Raw genomic sequence first — 12,413 nt, 5'->3', positions numbered from 1 at the left:
ATGAAGAGACAAAAACTAAGAACATTTTTAGGACACAATTAATACCTATCTTGTTCACACTGCCTTTTTGTGTTTTTTCAACAGACAATTGAGCTAACACATTGGTTGCATCATTTTCTTTATCTTCCAACTGCACATTTTCTTTATCTTGCAACTGTTCTCCATGTACTTCAGTTGCAAGTTCACAAGATTCTGCAAAATATTTACAATAGCTAACACAATTAGTACTTGTTACTAATCTTTGATTAAAACAAACATGTATAAAATTAAAAAAAAAACACTGTCTAACCGTTTGTAGTTGTCAAGATCATCCCATATAAATCATCATCTTCACTAGCATTTTCTTGGCTTCCAATATTGTCGGTAAGAGAGCGATGTGTAGAGATATCACATCACTTCTGCTTGTTCCTTCGATATTTTCTACATCTTGAGATTGTACTCCACTTTTTCTCTTGATACTCCACTCCAGCTTCTTCCCTTGCAGCTTCAAAAGATTCTGTAACATTTGCAATTAATACCCATTCTAATAATTCACTAAACATTTAATATATCATGAAAATTTCATCTAACCTTGATTGGCACAATTTTGAACTCCAAATTTCTCTTTATATGAGAGAGGTGTAGACAGATCATATGTTCCTTCTAAGCATTTGCATACAATCTCACTGACACTTGTCCTAGTGGACTTTCTAAATGTCACAACCCGGATTTCCCAACCTCGGGGATCGTGATGGCGCCTACTAATGGGAGCTAGGTAATCCAAACCTTAACTACTTGCTACGCTTTCATATTGCTTCATTTTAACAAACACAAGGCGATAACATGATAACATCAGAACTTTAAATAATTAAGCAAAAGTCAACAATTAAATATCTTAAGTCTACGTCTATTACAACTTTTAAAACCTCAAATACCCAAAACTTGGTGTCACAGTGTCACAGACTATCTAAGATTTCTACATACAAGGTCTGAAGAAATAACAATACAATGTTTCTGAATAAAAGAAAATGAAACAGGAAGTAGAGAGAGAGGGAGACGCCAAGGCTTACGGATGCCTGCAGTTTAACTTGTGTCTCCGGGTGGACTGAAGAAAGCACTCCAACTACTGTCCGAAAGCTGCTCTTGGATCTGCACACAGTGCAGAGTGTAGTATCAGCACAACCGATCCCATGTGTTGGTAAGTGTATAGCCTAATCTCGACGAAGTAGTGACGAGGCTAGGACCAGACTACCAAATAAACCTGTGCAGTCAAACGTATATACAGCGGAAAAGAAATACAGAAAATAACGAGTCAATGTGGGAGGGTGAAACATGTTGTGGGGGAGATAATAGTTCTGAATAGAAAGCATCAAGTAAGGAAAGAAACAACATAACTCGAATATCAACAAAGAATCAGAAATCAATAATTTGCACGACATCAGCCTTCGTGTTTTTACTCTCGTCCTCTCCAAAGCAATTTTATAATAACAGTGTGCACGGCATCACCTTTTGTACTTTTACTTTTGTCCTCACCAAATCAATCATATAATAAATATGTGCACGGCACCACCCTTCGTGCTTTTACTCTCTTTCCTCACCATATAATCAATGAAAATCGGTACGGAATAGTACATTGTACGGCACGACATCACCTTTCGTGCTTTACACTCTTTCCTCACAATAGCAAACAATGCACGGCATCACCATTCGTGCTTTAACACTCTTCCTCACCCAAACAACAATCACAAGCAAAGGGGCAAGGGAATAAACAAAATAGTAATAGAGATCCCGACAAGGGAACAACAGTTAAACAATTAAATACCGGCAAGGGAACAACATCAATAATCTCAACATCACGGCAAGGGGACAATTTAATAACTCTTTCTCTTTTTTCACTTTTATTTCATAACTCACTTTACCACTTGAGTCAATGCTCCAAAGGGTTCAATCATCTCATATACTTTTACAATTCATAATATAACTTGATCCAATGCTCCAAAGGGTTCAATTATCTCATATACTTTCAAAATTCATAATATAACTTGAGCCAATGCTCCTCAATGTTCAAATGTTACAATTCCTTCCACAAACTTTCCACAACAATTAGAAATCATCTCCAAGGCATGAAAGATACAACGAAATCAAGATCTTCAAAATTTAAAGACTCACGGTCATGCTAGACACCAACGTATAGATACTCATCACCATGCCTATACGTCGTACTCAACAATTATCACATTGCAAATAAGACTCAACTCCTAATCCATCAAGCTAAGGTTAGACCAAACACTTACCTCGATGCCACGAACACAACTCAAGGTTCAATTATAGCTTTACCCCTTGATTCCACCGCCAATTCGCTCGTATTTAGTCACAATTTACTTAATTACATTAATAAACGCTAAATGAATCAATTTGAATGCATGAAAATGAGTTTTTCAAAGTTTTACCCAAAAAGTCAAAATCGCCCCGAGCCCACGTTGTCAAAACCCGATTACACATTCCCCCACAAGCTCAAATATGTAATTTGTTTTGAAATCGGACCTCAAATCGAGGTCCAAATCCCCAATTTTTTAAAAACCTAGATTCTACCCAAAACTCCCAATTTCCCCCATGAAAATCTTTGATTTTAAGTTGAATCCATGTTGAAAGGTATTGATAATTGAAGAAAACTAGTTAAAAATGACTTACAATTGATTTGGAGAAGAAAAGTTGTTTGAAAAATCGCCTCTTATGTTTTTGGGTTCTTAAAAAATGAAAAATAACTGAAAATCCCGTCTAAATATACTGCCCTCGGATGCCCTGTGCGGACCGCACAAAATCAACCGCGGCCGCACAGGCTTCCTGTGTTCTATAGTGACAGGTCTTAGTTTTTTGACCATAACTTTCTCTACAGATATCCAAATTGTGATTTCTTTATCTTTCTGAAAACAAGACACAAAGGGATACAACGTTCGTTTTTGAATCATCTCAAAATTCCTTGTAGATCAAAAGATATAGGCTTCCAAATTTGAACGAGTGAATTGCTCTTCACCACGGACCGCACCAAAACTAGTGCGGCCGCAGTCCATATCGTGCGGACTACACTGCCCTGTTTAGAGGTCCTCCACCTCTCTGAGCCTGCAACAGCTCAGTTTTTAAGCCTAAGACACCTCGGAACCTACCCGAAACTCACCCGATCCCTCGGAACTCCAACCCAAGCGCACACAAAACCTCAAAAATATCCTACGGACTTATTCGTGTAATCAAATCATCAAAATAACATCATGAACATCAAATTAAATCTCGAGATCAATGAAATTTTCTCAAAACTTCTTTAAACATAAATTTTGCAATTTAAGTCCGAATCACGTCATATGACATCCGTTTTTCACCAAATTCCAAAGAAATGTCTTAAATCATTTATAAGACCTGTACCGGGCGCCGGAACCAAAATACGGGCCCGATACCATCATGTTCTAATCAAATTTCATTTCAAATTTCTTTAAACAATTCCAGAAAATAATTTCCTTTGAAAATTCATTCCTCGGGCTTGGGACCTCGGAATTCGATTTCGGGCATACGCCCAAGTCCCATATTTTCCTACGGACCCTTCGAGACCGTCAAATCACAGGTCTGGGGCTGTTTACCCAAAACGTTGACCGAAGTCAAATTAGCTCATTTTACAATCAAAACTTATCATTTTTCACAGATTATCATATTTAAGCTTTCCGGCTATGCACCCGGACTGTGCACGCAAATCGAGGTAACTTTAAGTGAGGTTTTCAAGGCCTCAGAACATGGAATTTAGTTTTAAAACAAGTGATGACCGGGTCATCACATTCTCCACCTCTAAAACAACCATTCGTCCTCGAACGGACAGAAGAAGGAAGTACCTGAGTCGGGGAAAAGATGGGAATAACCTAGGTCGATGCCTCAGAAGGCTGACCTCTCCACTGAACACGAACAGAAGGAAAACTCTTCGACCTCAACTGACGAGTCTGCCGGTATAGAATAGCTACCGACTCCTCCTCATAAGACAAGTCCTTATCCAACTAGATAGTGCTGAAATCTAACACGTGGGATGGATAGCCGTGATATTTCCTGAGCATGGACACATGAAACACTGGATGCACGGCTAATAAGCTCGGCGGTAATGCAAGTCTATAAGCCACCTCTCCCACTCTATCAAGAATATCAAACGGACCGATGAACCTAGGGCTAAGGTTTACCTTCTTCCCAAATCTCATCACGCCCTTCATAGGTGACACTCGGAGCAATACTTGCTCTCCAACCATAAAAGCCACATCTCAAACCTAGCGGTCTGCATAACTCTTTTGCCTGGACTGAGCTGTACGAAGACTATCCTGAATAATCCTAACCTTGTCCAAAGCCTCCTGAACCAGATCCGTACCCAACAATCGAGCCTCTCCCGGCTCAAACCATCCAACCGGAGATCGACACCGCCTACCATATAAAGCCTCATAAGGAGCCATCTGGATACTCGACTGGTAACTATTGTTGTAGGCAAACTTTGCTAAAGGAAAAAACTGATCTCACGAGCCTCCAAAGTCAATGACACAAGCTCGGAGCATATCCTCCAAAATCTGAATAGTCCGCTCGACTGCCCGTCTGTTTGAGGATGAAATGTTGTACTCAACTCAACCTGGGTGCCCAACTCTCACTGAACTGCTCTCCAGAAACGTGAGGTAAACTGCGTACCTTGGTCCGAAATGATAGATACAGGCACACCAGAAAGACGAACAATCTCCCGGGTATAGATCTTAGCTAACCTCTCGGATGAATGGGAGACGCCACAGGAATGAAATGCACTGACTTGGTCAGCCTATCACAATGACCCATACTGCGTCAAACTTCCTTCGAGTCTGTGGGAGTCCAACAACGAAATACATAGTGATTTGCTCCCACTTCCACTCGAGAAGCTCAATCCTCTGAAATAAACCACCATGCCTCTGATGCTCGTACTTAAACTGCTGACAATTCAAACACTGAGCTACATATGTAACGATATCCTTCTTCATTCTCTGCCACCAATAATGCTACCGCAAATCCTGATACATCTTTGCGGCACCCGGATGAATAGAGTACCGGGAGCTATGGGCCTCAATTAAAATCAACTCTCGGAGTCCATCCATATTACGCACACAAACTCGACCCTGCAATCTCAAAACTCCATCATCATCTAAGCTAACCTGTTTGTCACCTTCGTGCTGCACCGTGTCTCTAAGGACACACAAATGGGGATCATCATACTGCCGATCACGGATACGCTCCAATAAAGAAGAATGAGCGATCGTGCAGGCCAATACACGACTAGGCTCAGAAATATCCAACCTTACAAACTGATTGGCCAAAGCCTGAACGTCCAAAGTAAGTGGTCTCTTACCGACCGGAATATAAGCAAGACTGCCCATACTGGCTGACTTTCTACTCAACGCATCAGCCACCACATTGGCCTTTCCCGGATGATACAAGATAGTGATATCATAATCTTTCAACAACTCCAACCACCTCCTCTGTCTCAAATTCAACTCCTTTTTCTTGAACAAATACTGAAGACTCTTGTGGTCCGTGAACACCTCACATGCCATGCCATACAGATAATGCCTCCAAATCTTCAATGCGTGAACAATGGCTGCCAACTCCAAGTCATGAATCGGATAGTTCTTCTCATGAATCTTTAACTGCCGCGAAGCATAGGCAATGACCTTGTCATCCTGCATCAAAACTGCACCAAGCCCAATATGAGATGCATCACAATAAACTGTATAAGGCCCTGAACCTGTGGGCAAAACCAACACCGGTGCCATAGTCAGAGCTGTCTTGAGCTTCTGAAAGCTCGCCTCACACTCGTCTGACCATCTGAATTGGGCATCCTTCTGGGTCAACCTGGTCATCGGGATTGTGATAGATGAGAACCCCTCCATGAACCGACGGTAGTAGCCTGTCAATCCCAAGAAACTCCGAAGCTCTGTAGCTGATGCTGGTCTAGGCCAGTTCTTGGCTGCCTCAATCTTCTTCAAATCAACCTGAATACACTCTGCTGATACAACATGACCCAGAAATGCAACTGAACTCAACCAGAACTCATATTTCGAGAACTTAGCATATAACTGACTATCCCTCAAGGTCTGAAGAACCACTCTAAGATGCTGCTTGTGCTCCTCCAGGCTGTGGGAATATATCAGAATATCATCAATGAAGACTATCAGGAACGAGTCCAAATAAGTCCTGAACACTCGGTTCATCAAATCCATAAAAGCTGATGGGGCATTGGTCAACCCAAATGACATGACCAGGAACTCATAATGCCCGTACCGAGTGCGGAAAGCTATCTTAGTGACATCGGATGCCCTAATCCTCAACTGATGGTAGCAGATCTCAAATCAATCTTTGAAAACACCTTGGCACCCTGAAACTGATCAAACAAATCATCGATCCTCGGCAATGGATACTAATTCTTGATTGTAACCTTGTTCAACTATTGGTAATCAATACACATTCTCATCAATCCGTCCTTCTTCTTAACAAATAACACTGGTGCACCCCAAGGCGAAATACTGGGTCTAATGAAACCCTTCTCAAGCAAGTCTTGCAACTGTTCCTTCAACTCTTTCAACTCTGGTGGGGCCATACGATACGGCGGGATAAAAATGGGCTGAGTACCCAGAGCCAAATCAATGCAAAAGTCAATATCCTTGTCGGGTGGCATACCCGGCAGGTTTGAAGGGAAAACATCATGAAACTCTCGAACAACGGGCACAGAATCAATAGAAGGGACCTTAACACTAGAATCACGAACATATGCCAAATAGGCCAAACACCCCTTCTCGACCACACGTCGAGCCTTCACATACGAGATAACACTGCAGGTAGAATGACCAGGAGTCCTTCTCTACTCTAAACGGGACAAATCCGGTAAGGCTAAGGTCACAGTCTTGGAATGACAGTCCAAGATAGTGTGGTAAGGTGATAACCAATCCATCCCCAATATAACATCGAAATCGACCATGTCTAGAAGTAACAAATCCACACGAGTCTCAAGACCCCCAATCACCACAATACAAAAATGATGGACTCGATCTACCACAATAGAATCACCCACCGGCGTAGACACATAAACAGGAATACTCAATGAATCACTAGGCATGACCAGATACGGTGCAAAATAAGATGACACATGCGAATAGGTAAACCCTAGATCAAATAACACTGAAGCATCTCTATCACAAACTAGAATAGTACTTGTAATGATTGTATCTGAAGCCTCAGCCTCGGGCCTGGCTGGAAGGGAGTAACATCGGGGTTGGGCCCCACCACCTTGAACTACATCTCTAGGACGACCTGCAGCTGGCTGGCCTCCACCTATGATGGCCTGAGCTCCACCTATAGTACCTTTAACTCCATTTCTAGCACCTCTACCCCCACCTCTAGCTGGTTGGGCGGGCTGTGGAACACCTGGTGCCTGTACCATAGCACGAGAACCCTGATGCTGAGAGCTACTCGGTGCTCGAGGGCAAAACCTGGCAATATGACCCGGATCACTACACGTGTAACAAGCCCTCGGCTGCTGAGACTACTGGCCCTAATGACCTGAATGACCACCCCGAAAACTCTAAAGCGGCGATGCACTGATAGGAGCAAGTGGTGCACTGTAGGACTGCTAATTGGGATACTGCATTTGGGGACCATGACTACCTGAAGTACCGTGAGAAACCTGGAGCGCTGACTGAAAGGGCCTAGGAGGATGGCCTCTACCATATGAATCTCGACCTCTAGATGAGGTACCACTGAATCGGCATGAATGACGGGGCCTCTTATCTGACCCATGATCGCCTTCCTATGACAGAACCATCTCAACTCTACGGGCCACATTGGTCGCCTCCTGAAAAGTAATCTCACTCCCAGCCTCTCTAGCCATCTGAAGATGAATCGGCTGAATAAGACCGTCAATAAACCTCCTCACCCTCTCTCTCTCGGTGGGGAGTATGATGAGAGCATAGCGAGCCAAATCGATGAACCTGGTCTTATATTGGGTAACAGTCATGGAACCCTGCTGGAGGCGCTCAAACTGCTTCCGATAGGCCTCTCTCTGAGTAACGGGGAGAAACTTCTCCAGGAATAACACTGTAAACTGCTCCCAAGTCAAGGCTGGCGATCTGGCTGGTCTCGCTAAGCAATAATCCCTCCACCAAGTCTTGGCGGATCTAGACAAGCGAAATGAAGCAAAATCGACCTCATTGGTCTCAATAATGCCCATGTTCCTGAGAACCTCGTAGAAGCTATCTAGATAATCCTGGGGATCCTCAGTAGATGCACCGCTAAAAGTAGAAGTGAAGATCTTTGTGAACCTATCTAGTCTCCACAAAGCATCGGCGGACATAGCCGCTCCATCACTGGTCCGAGATACCACGCACAGCTGTACTGCTCCAACTAGTTGAACCGCTGGTGTCTGAATCTGAGGATCTACCTACTCCGGAGTGCGAGTAGCAGAAGTCTGGGCCTCTCCTCCATCCTGAGAGACGGCTGGTGCTACAGGAAGCAAGCTTGCTTGGGTGACACTCTCCATGAGGCCCACTAGTCGGACCAAGGTGTCCTGAAGAACTGAGGTAGCAATAAACCCCTTTGGCACCTGAGTTGGGCCTACCAGAACTGCTGGAGCTGGAGCCTCCTCATCAAAATCAACCTGAGGCTCCATCACTGGGGCTGCTGCTCGGGGCAGAGATCTGCCCCTACCTCGGCCTCTAGCACAGCCTCAGCCTCGCCCTCTGCCCCTCGTGAGAGCTGCTGCTGGGGGCTCGGGCTGCTGAGCGGAGGATGAGGAAGCGCGTGTTCTCGCCATCTGCTAAAGAATAGAGTAAAAGTTCAATTAGCATTGAGAAACAAAACCGAACGACGAGAAAGAACAAACGTGAAGTTTTTTCTAACTCTGTAGCCTCTGGGGGATTAATAGAGACATCTCTGTACCGATCCCTCAGACTCTACTAAGCTTGTTTGTGAACTATGAGACCCATGTAACCTAGAGCTCTGATACCAACTTGTCACGACCCGGATTTCCCACCCTCGGGGGTCGTGATGGTGCCTACTAATGGGAGCTAGGCAAGCCAAACCTTAACTACTTGCTACGCTTCCATATTGCTTCATTTTAACAAACACAAGGCGATAACATGATAACACAGAACTTTAAATAATTAAGCGGAAGTCAACAATTAAATATCTTAAGTCTATGTCTATTACAACTTTTAAAACCTCAAATAGCCAAAACCTGGTGTCACAGTGTCACAGACTATCTAAGATTTCTACATACAAGGTCTGAAGAAATAACAGTACGTTGTTTCTGAATAAAAGAAAATGAAACAGGAAGTAGAGATAGAGGGAGACGCCAGGGCCTGCGACGCCTGCAGTCTACCTTGGGTCTCTGGGTGGACTGAAGGAAGCACTCCAACTACTGTCCAAAAGCTGCTCCAGGATCTGCACACAGTGCAGAGTGTAGTATCAGCACAACCGACCCCATTGCTGGTAAGTGTCTAGCCTAACCTCGGCGAAGTAGTGACGAGGCTAAGACCAGACTACCAAATAAACCTGTGTAGTTCAAATGTATATACAACGGAAAAGAAATACAGAAAATAACCAGTCAATGTGGGAGGGGAAACATGTTGTGGGGGAGATAACAGTTCCGAATAGAAAGCATCAAGTAAGGAAAGAAACAACATAACTCGAATATCAACAAAGAATCAAAAATCAACAATTTGCACAGCATAAACCTTCGTGCTTTTACTCTCGTCCTCTCCAAAGAGATTTTATAATAAAAGTGTGCATGGCATCACCCTTCGTGTTTTTACTTTCGTCCTCACCAAATCAATCATATAATAAAGATGTGCACGGTACCACCCTTCGTGCTTTTACTCTCTTTCCTCACCATATAATCGATGAAAATCGGTACAGAATGGTACATCGTACGGTATGGCATCACCCTTCATGCTTTACACTCTTTCCTCACAATAGCGAACAATGCACGGCATCACCCTTTGTGCTTTAACACTCTTCCTCACCCAAACAACAATCACAAGCAAAGGGGCAAGGGAATAAACAAAATAGTAATAGAGATCCCGGCAAGGGAACAACATTTAAACAATTAAATTCCGGCAAGGGAATAACATCAATAATCTCAACATCCCGGCAAGGGAGATAATCAACAAAGCAACAATATCCCGGCAAGGGGACAATTTAATAACTCTTTCTCTTTCTTTCACTTTTATTTCATAACTCACTTTACCACTTGAGCCAATGCTCCAAAGGGTTCAATCATCTCATATACTTTCACATTTCATAATATAACTTGAATCAATGCTCCTCGATGTTCAAAGGTTACAATTCCTTCCACAAACTTTCCACCACAATTAGAAATCATCACCAAGGCATGAAAGATACAACGAAATCAAGATCTTCTAAATTTAAAGATTCACGATCATGCTAGACACCAACGTATAGATACTAGTCACCATGCATATACGTTGTACTCAACAATTATCACGTAGCAAATAAGACTCAACTCCTAATCCCTCAAGATAAGGTTAGACCAAACACTTACCTCGATGCCACGAACACAATGCAAGGTTCAATTATAGCTTCACCCCTTGATTCCACCGCCAATTCGCTCGTATCTAGTCACAATTTACTTAATTACATCAATAAATGCTAAATGAATCAATTTGAATGCATGAAAATGAGTTTTCCAAAGTTTTACCCAAAAAGTCAAAATCGTCCCCGGGCCCACGTGGTCAAAACTCGAGGTTCGAACCAAAACCCGATTATCCATTCCCCCACGAGCTCAAATATGTAATTTGTTTTAAAATCAGACCTCAAATCGAGGTCCAAATCCCCAATTTTTGAAAAACCTAGGTTCTACCCAAAACTCCCAATTTCCCCCATGAAAATCTTTGATTTTAAGTTGAATCCATGTTGAAAGGTATTAATGATTGAAGAAAACTAGTTAAAAATGACTTACAATTGATTTGGAGAAGAAAGGTTGTTTGAAAAATCGTCTCTTATGTTTTTGGGTTCTAAAAAAATGAAAAATAACTGAAAATCCCGTCTAAATATACTGTCGTCAGATGCCCTGTGCGGACCGCACAAAATCAATCGCGGCCGCACAGGCTTCCTGTGTTCTGCAGTGATAGGTGTTAGTATTTTGGCCATAACTTTGTCTAGATATATCCAAATTGTGTTTTCTTTACCTTTCTGGAAACTAGACACGAAAAGCTACAACGTTTGTTTTTGAATCATCTCAAAATCCCTTGTAGATCAAAAGATATAGACTTCCGAAGTCAGACCAGTGAATTGCTCTTTACCGCGGACCGCACCAAAACTAGTGCGGCCGCAGTCCATATCGTGCGGACCGCACTGCCCTGTTCAAAGGTCCTCCACCTCTCTGAGCCTGCAACAACTCAATTTTTAAGCCTAAGACACCTTGGAACCTACCCGAAACTCACCCGAGCCCTCGGAACTCCAACCCAAGCGCACACAAAACCTCAAAAATATCCTACGGACTTATTCGTGTAATCAAATCATCAAAATAACATAATGAACATCAAATTATATCTCGAGATCAATGAAATTTTCTCAGAACTTCTTTAAACATAAATTTTGCAATTTAAGTCCGAATCACGTCATATGACATCCGTTTTTCACCAAATTCCACAGAAATATCTTAAATCATATATAAGACCTGTACTGGGCACCGTAACCAAAATACGGGCCTGATACCATCATGTTCTAATCAAATTTCATTTCAAATTTCTTTAAACAATTCTAGAAAACAATTTCCTTTGAAAATTCATTCATCGGGCTTGGGACCTCGGAATTCGATTCCCAGCATACGCCTAAGTCCCATATTTTCCTACCGACCCTCCGGGACCGTCAAATCACGGGTACGGGTCTGTTTACCCAAAATGTTGACCGAAGTCAAATTAGCTCATTTTATAATCAAAACTTATCATTTTTCATAGATTATCATATTTAAGCTTTCCGGCGACGCGCCCAGACTGTACACGCAAATCGAGGTGACTTTAAATGAGGTTTTCAAGGCCTCAGAGCACGGAATTTTGTTTTAAAATAAGTGATGACATTTTGGGTCATCACACTAAATCCTCCTGAGATTGCAATCCACATTTACAAATTTTTTCTGTTACTCCTGTCTCTTTTGGATTTTTTTGAACTTCCACTCCATCAATAGATTCTACAAATATTTGCAATCACACTAAGTTTATATGTATTACACTGTTGAATATAAATTTCAATGAAAATAAATTCAAAACTTATATCTAACCTTTCCCAATATCAGTGACATTATCAGTTTCATCATCTAGATGTGCATCTCTAAAATCTCTTTCATACTGAACTTCTGCATGCACATCCATATCATCACGTTCATC

The sequence above is a fragment of the Nicotiana tabacum genome, chromosome 3, assembly GCF_000715075.1.
Source record: "Nicotiana tabacum cultivar K326 chromosome 3, ASM71507v2, whole genome shotgun sequence".
Classification (NCBI taxonomy): Eukaryota; Viridiplantae; Streptophyta; class Magnoliopsida; order Solanales; family Solanaceae; genus Nicotiana; species Nicotiana tabacum.
The sequence above is the reverse complement of the archived record's forward strand: the minus strand, read 5'-3'. Positions refer to the sequence as shown.